Below are 18,537 nucleotides of genomic sequence, written 5' to 3'. Positions count from 1 at the left end.
GTGGGATCCAAGGGACACACCTGGAAGCCAAGAACCAGCCAGACTCCAAGGTTCACAGCAAAGAGTCTGATGGGAGTCAGAGTTTGGCATGCAGAGATTTATTTAGGTGCCCCCCAGAGGAAATTGGCTTTTTCCCCATTTTGGTGGAGGCAGAACCCAGGCAGGATGGCTCTAAAGGACCAGCTGAAGCTCCTCTGGGAGGTTCTGGGTTTGTGGCTCACCTGTTTCTCCAGTGGGATGAGGTGTGTGGGGTTGTGTCTCTGCCCATGGAGCTCCAGCTGCAGACATCCCTCACAGCTGGGAATGCCAGCAGCCAGAAGTTATTACAGTGCTAGGATCTGAGCTGTAAATAAAAACATGAGGGACCTCCAACACATCCAGGCACTGTTTGTGAGGCTGTTCCAAGGAAGCCAGCTTCCAGGAAGAAATTAAACTGTCAATATTTATTTCAAATCATTGAAGAGGACTGGCTGAAGGAAGGCTCACAGGGGACAGCAGCCCTGGGCATCCAGCTGTCAAAAGTCACTAAATCCACTCTGTGGAGAAGCACTAGACAATGATCTGAAGGCAGTCCAAAGGCTGTGTTCACATACATAAAGTGCATCAAGTAGTAAAAATCTCTTTTTTTTTTTTTTTTTCTAGAGAACACATAGCTGCAAAGGTCTTTAGTGTTAGCAGAACTCCTTCTCACAGTGCAAATGGTGCTGCTGGCTTTATGTGAGACCTGTAAAAGGGGGTGTGCCAGCACAAAAGACACCCAGCTCAATAGCAGATGAACTAAAGAGCAGCTCCCAGCAGTTACAATGTGCCTACACCACAAGTTACTCACCAGCAACACCTCTGAGGGATCCCAGGGTTTTTTCAGGTAGTCCTAAGGAGTTATAACTGGACCCAAAGCCCCAGGGACCCCTGGAGATGCCCAGGCTCAAGCCCAAGAGGAGCTGCTGCAGGAAGCCCAGAATTTCCTCCAAGATCAAGGCAAGTTCAACCACAGCACCTTGGTCTGGGGCCAACTCTTGTTCTTTCAGGCAAAAACAACCAAAAAACACTTTAGCATCAAGCATATGGCAAACGCTGTCTCCCTCTGGATCAATATGTTATTTTTTCATTTATGGGAATGAAATGTGTCCAACTGGTCTCCTCAGCTGGCCACAGGACTTCTCTCAGTGGCAGCACACCTCCCATCCACACCTCCCATCCACACCCCCCATCCACATCTCCCATCCACATCCCCCAGCCACATCCCCCAGCCACATCCCCCATCCACATCTCCCAGCCACAACCCATCCACATCCCCCACCCACATTCCACATCCCCCACCAACATCCCCCATCCACACCTCCCATTCACATCCCCCATCCACAACCCATCCACATCTCGCATCCACATCCCCCATCCACAACCCATCCACATCTCCCATCCACATCCCCCATCCACATCCCATCTACATCCCCCATCCACATTCCCCATCCACATCCCATCCACATTCCCCATCCACAACCCATCCATATCTCCCAGCCACATTCCCTGCTACACCAAACCCTGCAGCAGTGCAGCAGAACCACAGCTCCTGCCAGACTGCAAAGGCTCCTGTGAATTCATGGGCACATGAATATTTCAAAAGCCACTAGAAAACAGCTTAATATCTGACTGCAGCACACTTCCCCTTGGTCAGTCTACTCTACTGAATAATCCACTGTTTAGAAACGTCTTGATGGGAACTGATGTTTCTGGGAATGGCAGAGTGAGGCAGGAGAGCACCAGGTCTCAGGAGGATGGGGAGGTACCACAGCTGATCCATCCTCCAGCCATGGCATTCCACCAAGGCTTGTGCAAGACAGGAAAACCTTTCTGAATGAGCCAGCAAATCCTGAATCTGGAGAGAAACAGCCTCTGTCAGCCCAGAGGAACTTCCCAAGGTCTTCTGGGAATTCCCAGAGAGCTCAACTTTTAAAAAAGGGGGAAATGGAGACTTTTCTAAAGCAGGTTCTCTCAATTACACCTTTATGCAGTAAGGACACAAGTGTTTATCACAAAGACACAACTCAGTCCTGTACTGGAGCTTTCAGTTCTTTGAGGTCATGGTGTGGGCTACCTACAGCACTGCAGTAATTAATAATAAGTAAGGATAGCATCACTTTCTCCACCCTTTCCCCCTTTTCTATTAATCTTTGTGGCTATTCCTTAAGAAAACATCAGTGTCCCTTCCTTTCTTTGCAGCTTAGTCTCCATATGTTTATCAGCTGTCATTGCAGCTTGGTCACAGTAATTAAAATACATGACACCTACTTGCTAATGTAGGCAAGAAAAGTCATTTTCTCTGTCATAATTTCAAAACATTTGTTCAAATTGTAGCCACACAGAATACACACATGGTGATGTATTAGGTGCCAAAACCCCCTCCCTGTGACTCAGGAGGAGCAAGCACCAGCTTCATCCAGCAATGAATTGGGTGGATGAACCAAAAATCTGCCACAGTAAAAGGCAATATTTGTTCTTTCCTAATGGATAATAAATTGTAGTACGATAATCATTACATTTTCCTTGATATCAAGAGATGATCTGGTCTGTCCTGCAGGGACATGAAGAGCAGGGTCAGGGTCAAAATCTGTTTAAAAAAACCCAGGGCCGTGAAAGACAACCAAGAGCCTCCCCCAAACCAACCATTTTACCCCTACAACAACCACAAATGTACCCAGTCAGCTGCTGTTTCATGGAACACGAGCCAAAATGCAGACAATGGAAGATCTAGGCTAAAATAATGAACCAATTAATAGAAACCCTTGCCTGGAGGAGGAAATAAGAGCTAAATAAATCCTAGCTCGTACACACTCCCATGTTTTGATCATGTATTGCCAGACCATCCTCACCACTGGGAATAAGGTCAGCTTTGAACCAAATACTCAAGAAATGCAAAATAAAAATACTGTCCTCGTTTGGCTGCACTCAGGGGGCTTTTCCTGGTGACAGAAATGGCAGCCCAGTTGTTAAGCCTCCCATGCAGATCATTACTCATCTCCCAGGCCACTTCCCATTTCCCAGCCTTATAGACAGAGCCTTGGAATTATTGATCCATGGACCAAAGCTCCTGGGCATCCCTGCTGCCCCCCAGGCACCTCCCAGCAGCAGGCAGGAGGAGGTGAGCTGAGCACATCTCTTCTCAGCCTGCTGCCAGGGGGCACCAGGGAAATTGGTGAGGGTTAAGTGTTCTCCTAAGTGCCTGTCCAGTGTCTGTCAGAGTGCAAGAAATGAAGTCTCTTTTTTTTTCCTTTTTCTTTTTTTTTTTTTTTTTTGGCATTCAACCTGACTAGTGGTGAACTGGAGCCTGAAAATATGTAAAATCACAGCGAGCTGTGTGCATGGCTTGAGTCATTGTTTAAAATCCCATCAGAATAGAGCAGAAGCTTAACAATTATCCTATGGTGCATCTTCTCCTCTCTTGGCCTCTGAGCTCAAACCGGGCTTGTACCAAACAAACAAAAACAGCAAAAATAGTTGGCTCTGAAATTAAACTTATTTGAAACGATGTATTCTATGTCACTCATTAATTGGGCTTTTACAAATCTGAAGCATTTCATTTTATGTAAAAGACCAAATTATTTTTCAAACACACAAGGAAAGTTAAGGAGTGGGAACATTAAAGAAATCCCAAACCAAGGCAGAGAAATCAGAGGCAGCTTCTCTGGGGCTGGGAACAGGATATCCAGGGAAAGATGAGCATGCCCTACAAACTAATGATACAGGATCCTTGCAGCATCATGGGTTGATGTTCCAGGGCTAATTAGGGAGTTTTTCCCAGCAGTTCCAGCCGTGGTGTGGCAATGACACCCCAGGAAAGCCCAGCACACCCCAAGGAGAGGGGATGCCCAAATCCCAGGGGTGCTTGAGCCTCCCTATCCCACAGCACAGGAACCAGCCCCCTGTCCCTCTGGATGCTTATAACAGGAATGCCACTGTGAGACGTTCCTAGGGAAGGGCTGGAAGAGCAACAGTTTTCTGAGGAAAGCAGAGGTTATCAGGGGCCACTTCTCCAACAAAAAAAAAAAACTAATCCCTAACAAGAGAGAGGAGCTGCCTTTTGCAGCAGCTTTGATCCACCAGGAGCCATGCATAATTTAACAGTGCTGTGGCTAACAGCAGCAGGAGCTAAATGACTCCTCTTTGCATGGGGACACACTCCTCTCCCTGCTCCCAGCAAGGGATGGCCCTGCCATGGAGCACACCTCACCCACACCTCTGACCCGGGAAGGATGCTCAGGTGCTCCAGGGGCAGTGGGAACAAGGATGCTCGGGTGTTCCAGGAGCTGTGGGAACAAGGATGCTCCAGTGCCCCAGGAGCAGTGGGAACAAGGATGCTCAGGTGCTCCAGAGGAAGTGGGAACAAGGATGCTCGGGTGTTCCAGGAGCAGTGGGAACAAGGATGCTCGGGTGTTCCAGAGGAAGTGAGAACAAGGATGCTCAGGTGTTCCAGGAGCAGTGGGAACAACCCCTGGTGCCTGTTGCATGGGAATCCTGAGTGCTGCTGGTGAACACCCCAGGGGTTCAGGAAGCATCACACCTCTGCTAAAACAGGAAAACAAAAAAAAAAAACAAAAAAACCAAAACCAACACAAAACAGTAAAACCAAACCATGCAAACAAAAAAAATGGATTTTCGGGTTTTGTTTTGGGTATTTTTTGGTGGTTTTTTTTCTTGCTTGGTTTGATTGGTTTGGTTTGGTTTTTGGGGTTTTTTGCTTTTTTGTTGGTTGGTTGGGTTGGGGGTTTTTTTGGGGGGGGTTGGGTTTTTGGGGGTTTTTTTTGTTTGTTTGGTTGGTTGGTTGGTTGTTTTTTTTACACTTTTCTTCTTCCTGGTCTCTCTTTCGGGTGCTGGGGTTCCCTTGTGCTTCCCTCTCTGAACACTCCCAAGGAGGAGCCAACCCCAGCCTGCAGCTCCCCAGATAAATTAAGCGGCTGCAGACCCAGACCTAAGCGATGCGCGGAGGCACCGTGCAGCCCAGAAGGAGCAGACTCAACCTCAGGGCGGAAGCTGGGCTCCTGGGTGCGGAATCCAAGCCCCAATTAACGCCCCCAATTAACGCCCCTAATTAACGCCCCCAATTACCGGCAGCGCCGCAGCGCGGGGTCCCGGGACCGCCCCCTCCCACCCCCAGCGCTGCCGCCCTGCGCCGCCAGGTGGCGCTGTTGGGCGGAGCACGTGGGAGGCGGGAAGGGGCGGGAAGGGGGAGAGAGCGCGGGAGTTACCTCAGGCGGGGAGAGCGCCTTGGGACGCGGGGTCCGCAGCCGGGATGGAGACCCCTGAGCCAACCCCACCGGCTGGGGATATGGACGGGGCTTCCTTCAAGGTTCTTCCCCCTCGGCCTGGCCCGCGGCAGCGGTTTCTGGGTGTCTGGAAGGCACTGGTTCTGGTGGGCGGCTGTGGATCGCTTGGCCCAGTGGCTGAGGGGGCTGTGCGGGGCTGACTGAACACCCGCCGCTTCCTGGCTCCTCTCTGAAAAAGGGTCTTCTCTTCACTGAAACACTCCTCTCCTCTTTTCTAAAACACTCCTCCTTTCTAAAACACTCCTTTCCTCCTATATTCCTTTCTAAAATGCTCCTCTCCTCCTTTCTCAAACACTCCTCCTTCCTCAAACACTCCTCTTTCCTCAAACACTCCTCTTTTCTCACTTCTCTCCTTCCTGAAATGCTCCTTTCCAAAATGCTCCTTTCTGAAATTCTCCTCTCCTTTCAACAAGCTGGTGGAAACAGAATTCCCCACCTGAAGAGGAGGATTCCTGCCTAACACCTCTCAGTGTTGCTGCTCCCCTCCTAGCCCGGCGTTCAGGGGTACCAATGGTCTCTGGGTCCAAGCACAGAAACATTGGTCAAAGTGAAGGAGCTTTAGCAACCGAAATTCACTTCGAGACATTGCTGGGTGACTTTTCCTTAAATATTCTGTTAAACAGGAAAAGTACCCGCGGTGAATGTGCAGCAGCATCAACACTTTTCCTCAGACATGAGGAGTTTTTATCTGTTAGCCACTGGAAGGAAAGCGGTGGCTTTGGGGTCTGTGCCAGGTGGGAGCAGTGGGATTTCTGGGTGACACCCCAAGGTCACTGCCTCCCTTCCCTTGGGTACAGGCAGCACACGGCAGGATAACCAGCAATGTCACTGTGCCACGCTGTGGTGGGGATTTCCACGGGGGATATAAGGAGTTTTTCTTTCAGTTCTGTGTGAAACGAGAGGGAGTTGAGACTGCTGCCAAGTACAAAATCCATCTAAAGCATATTCTAAGGCTTATCAATGAAGTTACATTTTCAGAAGTTAACATCCCATTAAAAGCACATAATTCACCCTTAACCCTACAATCTTAAATATATGGGAAAGCCACAGTGTACTCCTTGCTATCTGAGAATAAATTCAAGCCCTAGAACTCACTCTGCAACCTATTTTTCAATAAATAGGATTTTCATGCTACACTAGTACACAGCAGGGTCAGAAAAAAAATAACCCTCATTTATTTTACCGGGGGGAAAAAGCCACAGACTGAAACTCACCCGAGCTCTATCATCATCATATGCATTTTTAGCAAATGTATTTGCAATACTATGTGAGTTCTTTATCTCAGGGAGCAGCATGACAGTCTTACTGATGGCTCTGCAGCATCTCACCACAGGCACCAGCCTCCAAATATGAGTTCTCTGACTACAGGACTCTGCCTCCTTAATTACTTCACAAATCTCTTGATTTAGGCTGAAACTCTTGTGCAGCATTTATTAACTCTCTCTTTAAAAACCCGAAACAAAACAGAAACAACCCAAATAATCAAAACAGAAACAACCCAAATAATCAAAACAAACCCCACTGCTGTTCATATTTTAGTCATAAAATACAGGTGGCCAACATGTTTGGGAGGACAGCAGTTGGTGCCCCAGTGGAATTCTTATGGGTAAGATCACCAGGAGAGACCCTGGCCAGGCCCTGGCAGGATAACCAACAATTTTAGACATTGCCTGACTGGAGAAACAGAAAAAATTCCATTTTCTTTTTCAAGGAAATGAACAAAACCCATCTCTCCGGATCCCACTGTATATATATTTATATATACACACGCACATCCACCAACCAAGCAGCTCTCTGTGGTTTTGTGGGAGCTCTTCCTTCACTTCTTCCTCTCATGACCAGAATAACAAAAAATCATTGACGCAAAATGTGAAAATAATGTCAGAGTGACTGGCAAAGTATTTACCATTAACCAGAAAAAGTGCATGCAGCTGGAGCTGTTACACGGGCCCCACAGTTATTTGCCTCACCCACTGCCTGATCATACGGACAAGGAAGAACATCATTTTCTTCTAATCTGATCCTCAAACTTAGTCATTTTCTATTTTATGACATGTTGTGAAGAGGAAGGAGTATTATGAGTAGGGGAATGAAAAATAGGTAACAGAGAACATAATAGCAGGAAGTCAGGAAGAGGTGATACATAATTTACTACAAACAGCAGCACAAGGACTCCAGGTATTACATAGACAAAGAAGGAACAGAAATCTACATTCTCAATATGGGCATTTTCTGGCAGTTTGTATCCTTTCTTTTCACTTACTTCTGAATATATTTTTCAAGAATCCATTTCAGTAAAAGAAAAATACCTACCTTTATGTGAGTACAGCATGTTCCTCTGGGTAAAGTGATATTGTCTGCCTGGTTCAGCAGTTGCTGGCAATGCAAGAGGCATAACATGACAGAGAAATGAGACAGAAGCAGCAGAACTTACCTGGTCTTAATTAAAAGTTCTATACAGTGTGCTGTACTTTTAACATGCACAGGAAGTCATGGCAGCAAAAGACTATTTTTGGTTCTTTATAAGGTCTGACATACAGTTATGTGGATTACTTGAAATTCACGTTTCAGAGCTCTGGGGTGCCAGGGACAGGACTGCTGGCTGAGCTGTTCTTTTTGGAGGAACTGGAGTTTTTAACCATCTCAGCCAGTTCTGACCCTTCACCTGTGCTGGGCTGAGCCACAGGCTTAGCAAGAAACTCACAGTTACTCACAGCCACGTGGGGATGTGGGAGAGTTTGCATCTTGGTTTTGGTAAAATAAAACAATAATAATAGGAATAATTGAAAAAATACCTATATCCTTCTGGCAGGAAATTGAATGCAGTGGAATATTTCATATTTCTAAACATGATGTGGAACCAAAATGCAGATAATGAAACAAGCTTTGTCTCATTCCCTACACCCTGTTCTGTTAGGAGCACACGGCTGAACCGAACTTCTCTTACCTAACCCAGCTCTGTGCTCACTGCTGGTCCTTTCCAGCTGAAAACTGCTCCAGGCTGGATCTCACCCTCTCTCTGAAGATCTTAGGTAACCACATCCACTTCTCACCTTCCTTCTTGTGGTTACTGCAAACGAGAGGCGAGGTTATTTCCCACAGAGAAGGATACACTTTTCGGAATAACTGTTTCATGTCTTTCTCCTGTGGATCTCCCCCCTGCAGAGCTTGTGTGTCAGCAGCAGGCTGTAAGCAGAGCCCTGCTGCTCCCCTCTGCCCTGCCCGTGCTGCTCAGCAGCAGACACAGCTCCCCTGTCCCTCTGCCTCCAGACAAGCGTCCTGCAGCGCCTTCCTGCAGCAGGCAGGGTTGCAGTGCCCCTTGTGAAATGATTGTATGTGAAACGAGGAGTGACAGGACATGACGGGATGTTGGCAAGGTCTTATTACCGGTGAGACCTGAGACAAGTCTCCTTCAGCCTGTCAAGCTCTGAAGAAAAATGTTTGTACTGTCAACAGCCTTTCTGCTGTCACTCCCCCTGCACCAAGAGGTTTGTCAGATGATCACGATATTCACAGCCTGAATGAAGAGGACTTCCCATCAATGTCACTGTTCCTAAAGGAAGCTTCATCCTTCTTGGTGTCTGCCCTGACAGGGCACTGCTGGGGCTGTGCAGTTACAGACCTTACCAAAACACATCTTCCACAACCCAAAAGCTGTAAGAGCCAGATGCCCACCTGGAAACCCTTTCTTTAACCACACAAACCAGAAGCTGACACTACCAGGAAGTTTCAGAAGAGCAGAACTGGGATCTGCATCAGTTTATTTGAATCACCCCAGTAGATCTTCCCACTGGGAACTCCACAGAGAACTTAAGGAGTGGGGGCTCCTGGTTTTGATCCATGACAGTGTAACCAGACCTTGAAACTGCCCAAGGTGCAGGGAGGGAAACCTGAAGCTAAACCAACTTCTAACAGCATTATGCAGACAGCAGCTTGCCAAGAAGTGTAAATAAATATGAATATTGTGATTACAGTTGCCACACTCATTCCCAGTCTCCAGAGACACTTCACACGCCTTTCCTTTCCCTCTGAATACCCGAGGGGCAGATGAAAACTCTTTCATCAGACTCCTTTTGTTTCAACAAGAACAATTGCTGCAGCCTCCCAAGGACAGGGGTTTTTTCAGTGCACTCAGCTGGCAAATGCTGAGCTGTTTCTGTGTCCCCATGAAAAAAGGGGATCTACCACATGCCTACAAGTTGGGGATGTAAAAAAAAATAAAGAAATAATCCCAACAAAACATAAACCCAAACATCACCCAGAGAAAGCCAGCATCCTCCTTTTCTAACACGTGAAAAATTATCACAATCACATTCTGTTGTAAAACGCACTTCAGGGTTTGTTTCAGCAGCTTCATTACCTAGACAACTGGGATATTTTTATTATCCCCAAAGCAGAACCAGGTACCTGGATGAGGGGACAACTGATATACACCCAGCAAGTGGTCATGAAAAATAAGGGGGCAGAATTTATCTCTGTTGTTACCGTAAAACGACACTCCTGTGCCCTGAAGAGATACTGTGATGGAATGAATCAGAGTGGCACCAATGATCATAATCCTTATTCTTTATGGCACAGCCCAGAAATCAGGACTTGGGATCCCACTTTTCTTCTTTCCTTGTAGGAAACAGAGCAGAGGAGGCAGCTGGGGAGCTGAAAACCTGTGTGATGGGATGGAGGGGATGCTAGAGGAGGGAAAACAGAGCGGGGCTGAGGTCTGGAGAGTGGGACAGCCAAAGAGCAGGGAGCAGAAGTTCCAGCTTGTCACTGACCTGAGTGGTGCCAGGGGGCAGAGCTACAGCCAGCAGAGCACAGCGAGGTGTCAAAAGGGATTGAAAAGTTAATGGAATAGCTTACAAAAATGATTGGGACTTTTTTTCCCTGCTCTCCGGGGTGGTGTAACACAAAGGGAGTTGAGGGAGGGGGTTGGGGAGGTGTTGGGAAGCGCTGGCAGGACAAGGGGTGGTGGTGGGAGGGGGGAGAGGGGGAGAAAGGGGCAGGAGGAGATCCAGAGGGAGATCCACTTCCAACAACACATTTACTGTGCTAGAAAGGGAAGGAAATGCACATGGTCTGGATGAGGATCAAAATATCCTGGAAAAATTCCTCTTGGGTAGAGCTCAGGGACAGTTAATCCACACAGAGGAGGTGAGGGGTGAGGTGAAATGCCAGGAGCAGCATCTGGTGTGGAGCTGGAGGGAGTTCCCAGGGCAGGACAACTGGGTGAGAGTCAGCAGCTCAGAGCTCCTGAGGAACCAGCAGCCTGGAGACAGACAGGCCCTGGCCTGACATGCCAAGGAGCAAGATTAATATTGGCATTTCTGGGAAGAGAAATCCAGACCTCATGATATCCTAGAGATTCCACACCAGAAACACTGCTTCTTGTTGCTGCTCTGTTACTGGAAATACTTCCATCAACAACTTTTTAAAGCTGAGGAACCCATCCTTTCAGATGTTATTCACATGTCACTGCTTACTCGTATACTCAAGTTGAGGTGAAAAATGAGGAGTTTCAGGACAAGTAGTCCCACTGAAAGACAACAGGCAATAATTCTGAGGTCTCCTCAGGTTAGGACAGGTCATCCTTTAAATGAACTATAAGTCCATACCTGCTGGAGGGGATGTGGCTGTTGGTGTAAAGTAGCACAGTCTGTGTTATCTGGGGCCAACCCTCCCCTCTCCCACCCACCAGCTCCCACCAGTACCCACCAGTACCCACCAGTACCCACCAGCATCCTGTCTTCCTCCAGCACTTGGTGGTCCTCACCCCTCTGCCTGGAGCAGACGTTGGCTCCATGGACATCTTCTGACCAGAGGAGGCAGGGATGTGGTGCTGACCCTGCTGCCTGTGCTTGCAGGATATTTAGAGCACAAATGGCTATGAAAAATAAGCCTGCTGAGAGAGAGCATTTCTGTTCTTAAAAAAAAAAAAAAAAATAACACCCCCACAGTAGTTGCCTCACTCCAGCCCTGGTTAGAGTTTAGCCCGGCTCAGCCTCAGCTAAAGAACTATTTAATTTTTAACTATTTCACATTATGTGTCTTATATATTTAAATTCGTGGAGATGTTTACTTATCTACTTATATTTCATGGACTATAAAACAGTAATAACAAACTCCAAATTAGTCATTTCCTTTCAGATAATAAGGTCACAATGAGGAAAATTTGTAGTTTCCAATTGTTCCAGCCAGTGTTTGAAACAACATGAAAGTCTTTTCAGCAGTCATTACTACCTAATTGTTTTGGAAAGCTGCGAGAGAATTACCACAGCTTTTTGTTCTTTGCTCTGCTGAAGAAAATTTAATTTCATTCAAAATTATTAACTATTTCAACCCCTTTATCCTTAAAAACAACACATGTACTGGGAAGATTCTCTTGAATACTCCATTAAAATGTTTTTCTACAAACGAGACCTTACAGCTCATTTCTCTTGAACTTAGAGAGGGCAACTCAGCTCTACAGAACATGTTGGTTTAACTCGTTGCCAGGGTATGTTTTGCAGTCAAGTGGATATCCAGGTGCAGTTCTGTAATCCCTGGGAGTTGTTAAGCTTGTGAGTGATGCATTTCAGTCTCCAAATGAAGAAGACAGAAGTTCTTACAGTATAGTTAGCCTTGTTTGGTATGTTTAAAGATCATCATAATTTATCTACTAATCAGAGAGATTGTCTCTTATTTATATTATTCACAAGAAACTCTTGTACTCCTGTCTAGAGCCAGTGCCCTGTAGCACTGGAGGAAGGTTCAGGATTTCTCTGGCAGCTTTAAGAAGCCCGAGCACACCAGAAACCCAGATGTGAAATACTTGAGAGAGAAGACAAAGGGAACCTGATGTTCAAATACTGCTCCAAGACTCAGAACATCTTGTTCCTAACTCCACTACAAATTCCCTGGAGCAACTTGAGAGATGAGCAAGGCAGAGAGCATCTGTGCTTCCCCTGCCTTCCCTCTGTCACAGGCTCTTCCAAACTGGCTGCTCCTGTCCTACTGCAGGCACTGAAACAATGAAAAAAAGGAAAAAAGAAATAATACTTTGCTCTGCAGACACAACTCTTCATCTCTTCTCTGTACACCCTGCCTGCAGTCTATTTTCAGGCTTCCCCCTGGATAAATCGATGCTTTTTTTTTTTTCCTAAAGACATCTGGATCCAATCTGAGATGCGTGCACCAGCGCCGAGTTTTTCAGGATTAAATTATTTGTTCTTGTTTTATCTCAGTCTTGTCAGATGCTTGGGAGTCTTTAATATCTCAACTGCAATCAGTTTATTGTTATTGTCTTATCCTGTCTCTTACAGCCACTGATCAAAGTTTATTAACAGCTCTAATTAGGGTACATACATCCGGCAGAGGACAACTTCTCACACCTCCAACTACCACTGGTTTCAGCAGTGATTTCACTGCATCTCCTCCCAAAGACCTGATATTTCTTTTTTATTTTTTTTAATGGCCAATAACCACCAAGAGAGTCTGAGACAGAACCACAGCTGGCTGCCTCCTTCTTCTAGACTTCAGCTTTTACTGATCATTGGTGTGGTGGATAAACTCCAGGCCCATTCTTGAAGAGCCCTAATCCTGATTACAAGACAAAAAAATCCCCCAGCTCCTAAAGCAATGCCCACACGTGGCCTCTGGCAGCTGGGGCTCAGCCTCACCCCACTGCTCACACAAAGAGCTTGCTGTTTGGCAATGTTTTGGCATTCCCAAAACACAAGAAGAAAGTGGGTGAGCACTGCCTGTCTGCTCCTGTCACATCTGTGAATATTCCAGACATCCGAGGTGCAAGTGGGGGATTCTGACAGAGCCTCTTTGGCTGGGGGTTACAGCACCAGGAGAACGGTCAGACCTGCTCGTGCTCCTCCTCCTGCGTGCCAAATAAACCCAGTTAGCAAGCAAAATGGCAAAATAGTGTCACTAACCTGAGGTGCTGAGGGCTGGATGCCTGTTTGGTGCTCAGATCTCATGTGGGAAAAGGAAGAAAAAAGTGCAATATTTAGGCAACGTCCTGGTTTCTGCAGCAGTGTTTCAGCAGCAGCCAGCACCTAAGTCAGTATGATTCATTGGATCAATAATTCTAAGGTCTGTACCTAAAAGGCTGAAAAATGTGATATAACCTGGCAGAAGAGTAATGGTTGTAATGTTCAACAAAATGGTTAATGAGGCTTGGAAAAAGCAGACTTTGGGTGGAGAGAAATATGTACAAGTTTAACCTTGCACACTAGCTTCAGAGAACATTCTGCCTTTTAGGTTAACTCTAAAGGCCCCATTCTTTAAAACAGATCTTTATTTTCTTGCTCTTTTCACTCTCTTGCTGGTTGGCCTTTTTCTTTCTTCGTTTTCACACACTGGTTATGGGAGAAGGACGTGGACTCTTTTCCACATCACAATATCCCTAGTCATTACTTGTTGCATAGTTCATTCTTAGCCCAGTTACATAAAAATACAGAAAGTAAATTTATTTTCTTTGTCCCATAACTAAATGTTTTGGCTTTAATTCCTTCTGCTTTCCCTCCATCAGTTACCACCCTACTCTAAATAAGTAAAATCCTATCCCAGGTTCCTACTTGCAGTTCCCCCAGGTGGTGCAATACCATCTCACACACAAATAGTTCTGCTCAGACCAAGGCAAATCCTGATCCTACTCACATCTGAGGCTCTTGATATCATTTTTAGCATTTCATTATTCTAGAAGAAAGAGACACTGGCAACTGCAATTTCCTTTTGTTCTCTCTCTCCTTGGGGAGGATCCCCTGGTCCACAAAAGCATTTCCCCACAACCTAGCCCCAGGTGTGCTCTGGAAACTGCCTGTCCTATACCTGGGATATAGATCAGATCAACAGCATCAAGAGATCAACCTGAAGAAGGAAATATCAGATAAATGCTTTAAAACTGTTTGTTGTCAAAACCCCATCTTCCTCCTCAGCAAAGCACCCAACCCCTCCATTGTCACCAGTACTTTTTTTCCTTGAAAAATACAATTTACCAGTAATTTATTCACCTTCCAGAAGGTGAACAAGGGTGACAGCAGTGAAATATTCTACGTTTGCCCCATATTTGTCAGCCTGCATTAACAAGAGATCTATGAGCAATCCTGGTGCCACCACTGGTGCTGCCTGCTCCCTCCATCTGTGAAGCCTCATGTCCATGGTGAAGACAATTAGATGTTTTCTGATTGCTTGTCTATCATTCACTTTCCTATCTAATCAACAATTAGCCATAATGAACTTTCCATCCCTAGTTCAAACTCAGCAGTTTCTCTTGCCTAGTGCAGGACATAAAGGCAGAACTGGTGGCAAATGGCATATAATGTTTTATGAAGTGATTTCTGAATAATCACACTTTCATTTTAAAGCTGTTTAACAGCCAGAGCAACTGGCAGACAAAAGAAGTGAAATAAGGACTATGACCCAGGAAACTGGTACAAATCCATTTGGAAAAAAAAAACAAACCACCTTTTATTAGAGAAGGGTCTCCTTGTCACAGACCCATAAATCACTGCTGGGAAAAGCAGCTCAGATGTAGGGACAATTGGTTGATAATGCTGGATCTTTGTAGTCATCCAGGTGGCAGTAATCGTGTCAGTAAAAAAGAAATTTTTGTCCTGGCTGGAGCTGCATGGAACATTGAAAGAAGTGAGGAGCTGACCCTGTTATTCCTAATCTCTCAAACAGAGAAATACCTGGGATCAGTTGGCATGGACACCTGAATTAGTCAATAGTCCAGAGTTTAAGGTCAAGCTGACCCACCTGCTCCCCCTTACCTGACACCCCACAGCTTTCTGATGCTTCAGAGAGCCTTGGAGAAGCTCCTGGTGCAGTCTCTGTTAGTTGGCCAGCAAACACTTCCAAGCTTTGTTGGGTTTTCCTGCAAATGCAGCCAGTCTCACCTCTGGAATTTCACAGACTGGAGTTGTTTAAGTGAAGTCTGGGGCAGGGCAGTGCTGGCCTTTTCCTCTGGCCCCACCAGCATCCCAGGGGGGGAGCTGCACCCCAACACCCAGACCTCATCAGACAACCAGCACCCACCCCCCCGTGAAACACAGAGCTGTAGAAAGTTTCTAAAGGCTTTGCTGTTGCACTTCAAGGATAAAACATTTCTGTCTTAAAGGCAAGAAAGAGGAACCACAAAAAAATAAAATACATATATATATAACAAAAATCACAGCCCCTGTTATTTAGAATCTCTCCACAAGCTCCAGGCCATGAGCATCTCTCCTGTGCTCATCCCACTGCTGGGCTCTGGGGCTGAACAGCAGCAGGAGGCTTCTGAGCACTTCAAAAGAGCAGCTCCACCTTTCCACTCTGATCCCATCTTCAAAAGCATTTAATGCCCTCAGTCTTTTTCTGGAGTGAGATAGAGCTGGAGGTAACTCCTCCTGCCAGCTCTAATGGCCAAACTCTGCATGGCTTGCAGTGTATTTACACTCACTTCACTCAGGTCTTATCCTGCTGAAGATATCCTGAGGTGCCCTTCTCATGGAATCTGAACCCTACAGGAAGAACACCAGTTGTTACCCAGCATTTCTCTGCTGTGGACTGATACTTCCATGTTGTTTTCCCCCAGAATATCCAGAGAGAAAAGAGAAGGCAGTGCAGTGCCTTGCACAGGGCTGCAGTTACCTGGCTTTTTAAATTCCTGAAGTTTTTGACTGGGTAATATCCAAAGGGCTCCTTGAGCCCCAACATTCCTTCACCTGCCACTGTCCAACATTTCTGGACCAAGATTTGAGGTCAGAGCTCAAGGAAACCCTTCACAGAATCCATTTATCTTCACTATGCCTGAAAAATTACTGGAGAAAAATTCAAATAGTGAAATTGCTTTAAATATGTTGAGTGTCTTCAGGCACTAGTTGTAAACCCATTATTTTATCTACTACACATGATTATTTTCAAGGGGAATGGAGCAAAAGTATTTGCAAAAGAATTACCTGTTGGTTTTGTGTCTCAGATGCCCCTCCTGGAAACACACATGAAATGCATTGTAATGGGATGTCTGTCAACTGTAAGGCATCAAAATTGTATTGCAAATATTGTGTAAATTCAGGGGGAAAAAAGCATAACCTCTCCTCCTTATGTGTATTTGCTTTCCAATCCATCGACCTGCAGTGGATCAGAGCAGCTCAGACCTGTGGCTGATCTGATCAATAGCAAAGGAGGATGAAAGTACTTGGAGTTCAGTGGTGAAAAGTCAAGGAACAGAAAGAGTCAGGGCAGCAGTGATTCTAGCAGAGAGAGCTGTAGTAGGTGGCAGAAGAACGTAGGACAAATGTCAAGCACACAGATAAATAGCAGTGCTGAAGGGACAAAACCTGAGTTATCAGAGTGCCTTTTAGGAGGGCTCCTGGGTCAGCCTCCTCCTCCTGGAATGGTGGGCTCGGGGGAAGGAAAAGATTATTCATGGGAGTGAAATCATGTGAGGTGGCAGCATTCATCAGACTCACAGCCCCAGTTTTTAAGCCAGGGTTATGTTGACCTTCCTGTCATTTGGGGGCTTGAAAAAAGAGAGAGGAAAAATGTGAGAGCTTTGGAGCACACCAGAACAACTGCTCTCTGAATCCTGCTGTTTGCAGATGCCTCTTGGCTTAGCAAGAAAATTTTTCTTCTTCCTGTGAGTTAAAAGACAAAAGCATTCTACCTGGCAGGAGTGGGCTGGCCATCTTTTAGGACTCAGCTCAGGGTTACTGAGAGGGAAGAGCCCAGCTCAGCCCAAGCCAGCCCTGGGCAGCTCAGCACGTTCCCCATGTCCAGTGGAGTGAGGAGATGAAGGTGGAAGAGAAAATGCCATTTGGCTGCAGGAGTCATGAAAAATACATTGTGGAGGAATGCCTGGAGGCGTGAGGGCTGGTAATAAAGTACAGTAACAAAGAAAAGTGCTAAAGTCAGGAGCAGAAAGCAGCAGAATTAATCAGGCAGTGGGAGCTTCACAGACCTACACACAGACAGCACCCACGTAGGTGGGGACACGTGGCACTGCCTGACGTGGGGACACGGTCCCAGCCATGCCACAACTGTCAGAGATCGCCAGGGCTCATTCCAAAAAAACCCCAAACATCTGTCACAGGCAGCAGCAAACAGGCAGCTTTGCAAACACAGATGTTTCTGTCTCCAGGTTCCCTGGCAGCTGGCAGGTTATCAAAGGCTCAGGAATTAATCAGCCTGTGTCTTACCTTCCCAAAACTTCCCTCCAGCTCTTCATCACGGGTGCCAGCAGCTTGCAGAGGCAGTCCCAGCCAGATCAGTTCCACCCACTGCTGAGTTTCAAAGGTGCTGTGGCAGATAAGGATGGGGAGGAGTTCCAGGAGCTCTCCTAGGACCTTGTTCAACACAACTGCTCAGAGCAGCAGGGCAGGAACAGAGATGAAGCTCCTCACCACCTTCTGATGCCCATGCCAGGGCAAGCACCTAGCACAGGAAATAGAATTTAAAAAAAATTAAAATATTCTGAATCCAGTCTTGGGAAGTGCTCCCAGTGAAGGCAATGGGGCTTTGCTCCAGTGAAGATTGCAGAGTTCAGCTAATTGGGAGTAATTGTCTTCTTTCTTGCACAGCATGATGAAAATGCTGTGGAAGAGCAATCGGACTGCTGGGAAATCACACGCTGGAAAGAAAACAGAAGACTTCACAGTGGGCATGTGCCACTTGCAGGGGTAGCTCACAGATATCAAAAGGGAACTTCTGAAAACCTGTGCTGGCTTCCCAAGCTGTTGTCAGGCAGCACCTTCTTGACTGCCTCCCAGAGCCCTGGCAACATGATGGCTCTCACCACTACCTCAAAACACCCTCAGAACACACCTGGAGTTCTCCTGGGGGACTCAGCCACACCCCTGCTGTAAATGCATCACACACACACCTGAGAAGTTATCAGTGTTTTGCACCCTCCAGTGCTGCAATCCCTGAAGGCACTTCTGGAGGTAGCAGTGCTGCAGGGGCCACTCAGTGCTCCATCACTGCATGGTTTCAGCATGAGGGGTCCCTAGGTTGATCCATTTCTCAAACTAGGATGCACAGACAGGTTCATGAACACGCCTACAACAGCCCCCCCTCGTAGGCAAGCACATGCAGAATTAATTTAGGTACCTTGTTATGTAGAAATACTCCTAACCCCTCTGGGGGTGACCCAGGGCGTGAGTGGCATTCTCAAACAGGAGTTTAAAAGTAAATCCAGAGAGGATGAGGCAAAGATCTGGATGAGCCTTTAGTGGCAGAAGGCAAAGGGACT

This window comes from Calypte anna, chromosome 12 (genome assembly GCF_003957555.1).
Source record: "Calypte anna isolate BGI_N300 chromosome 12, bCalAnn1_v1.p, whole genome shotgun sequence".
NCBI classification, from domain to species: Eukaryota; Metazoa; Chordata; class Aves; order Apodiformes; family Trochilidae; genus Calypte; species Calypte anna.
This window is presented reverse-complemented; position numbering follows the sequence as displayed.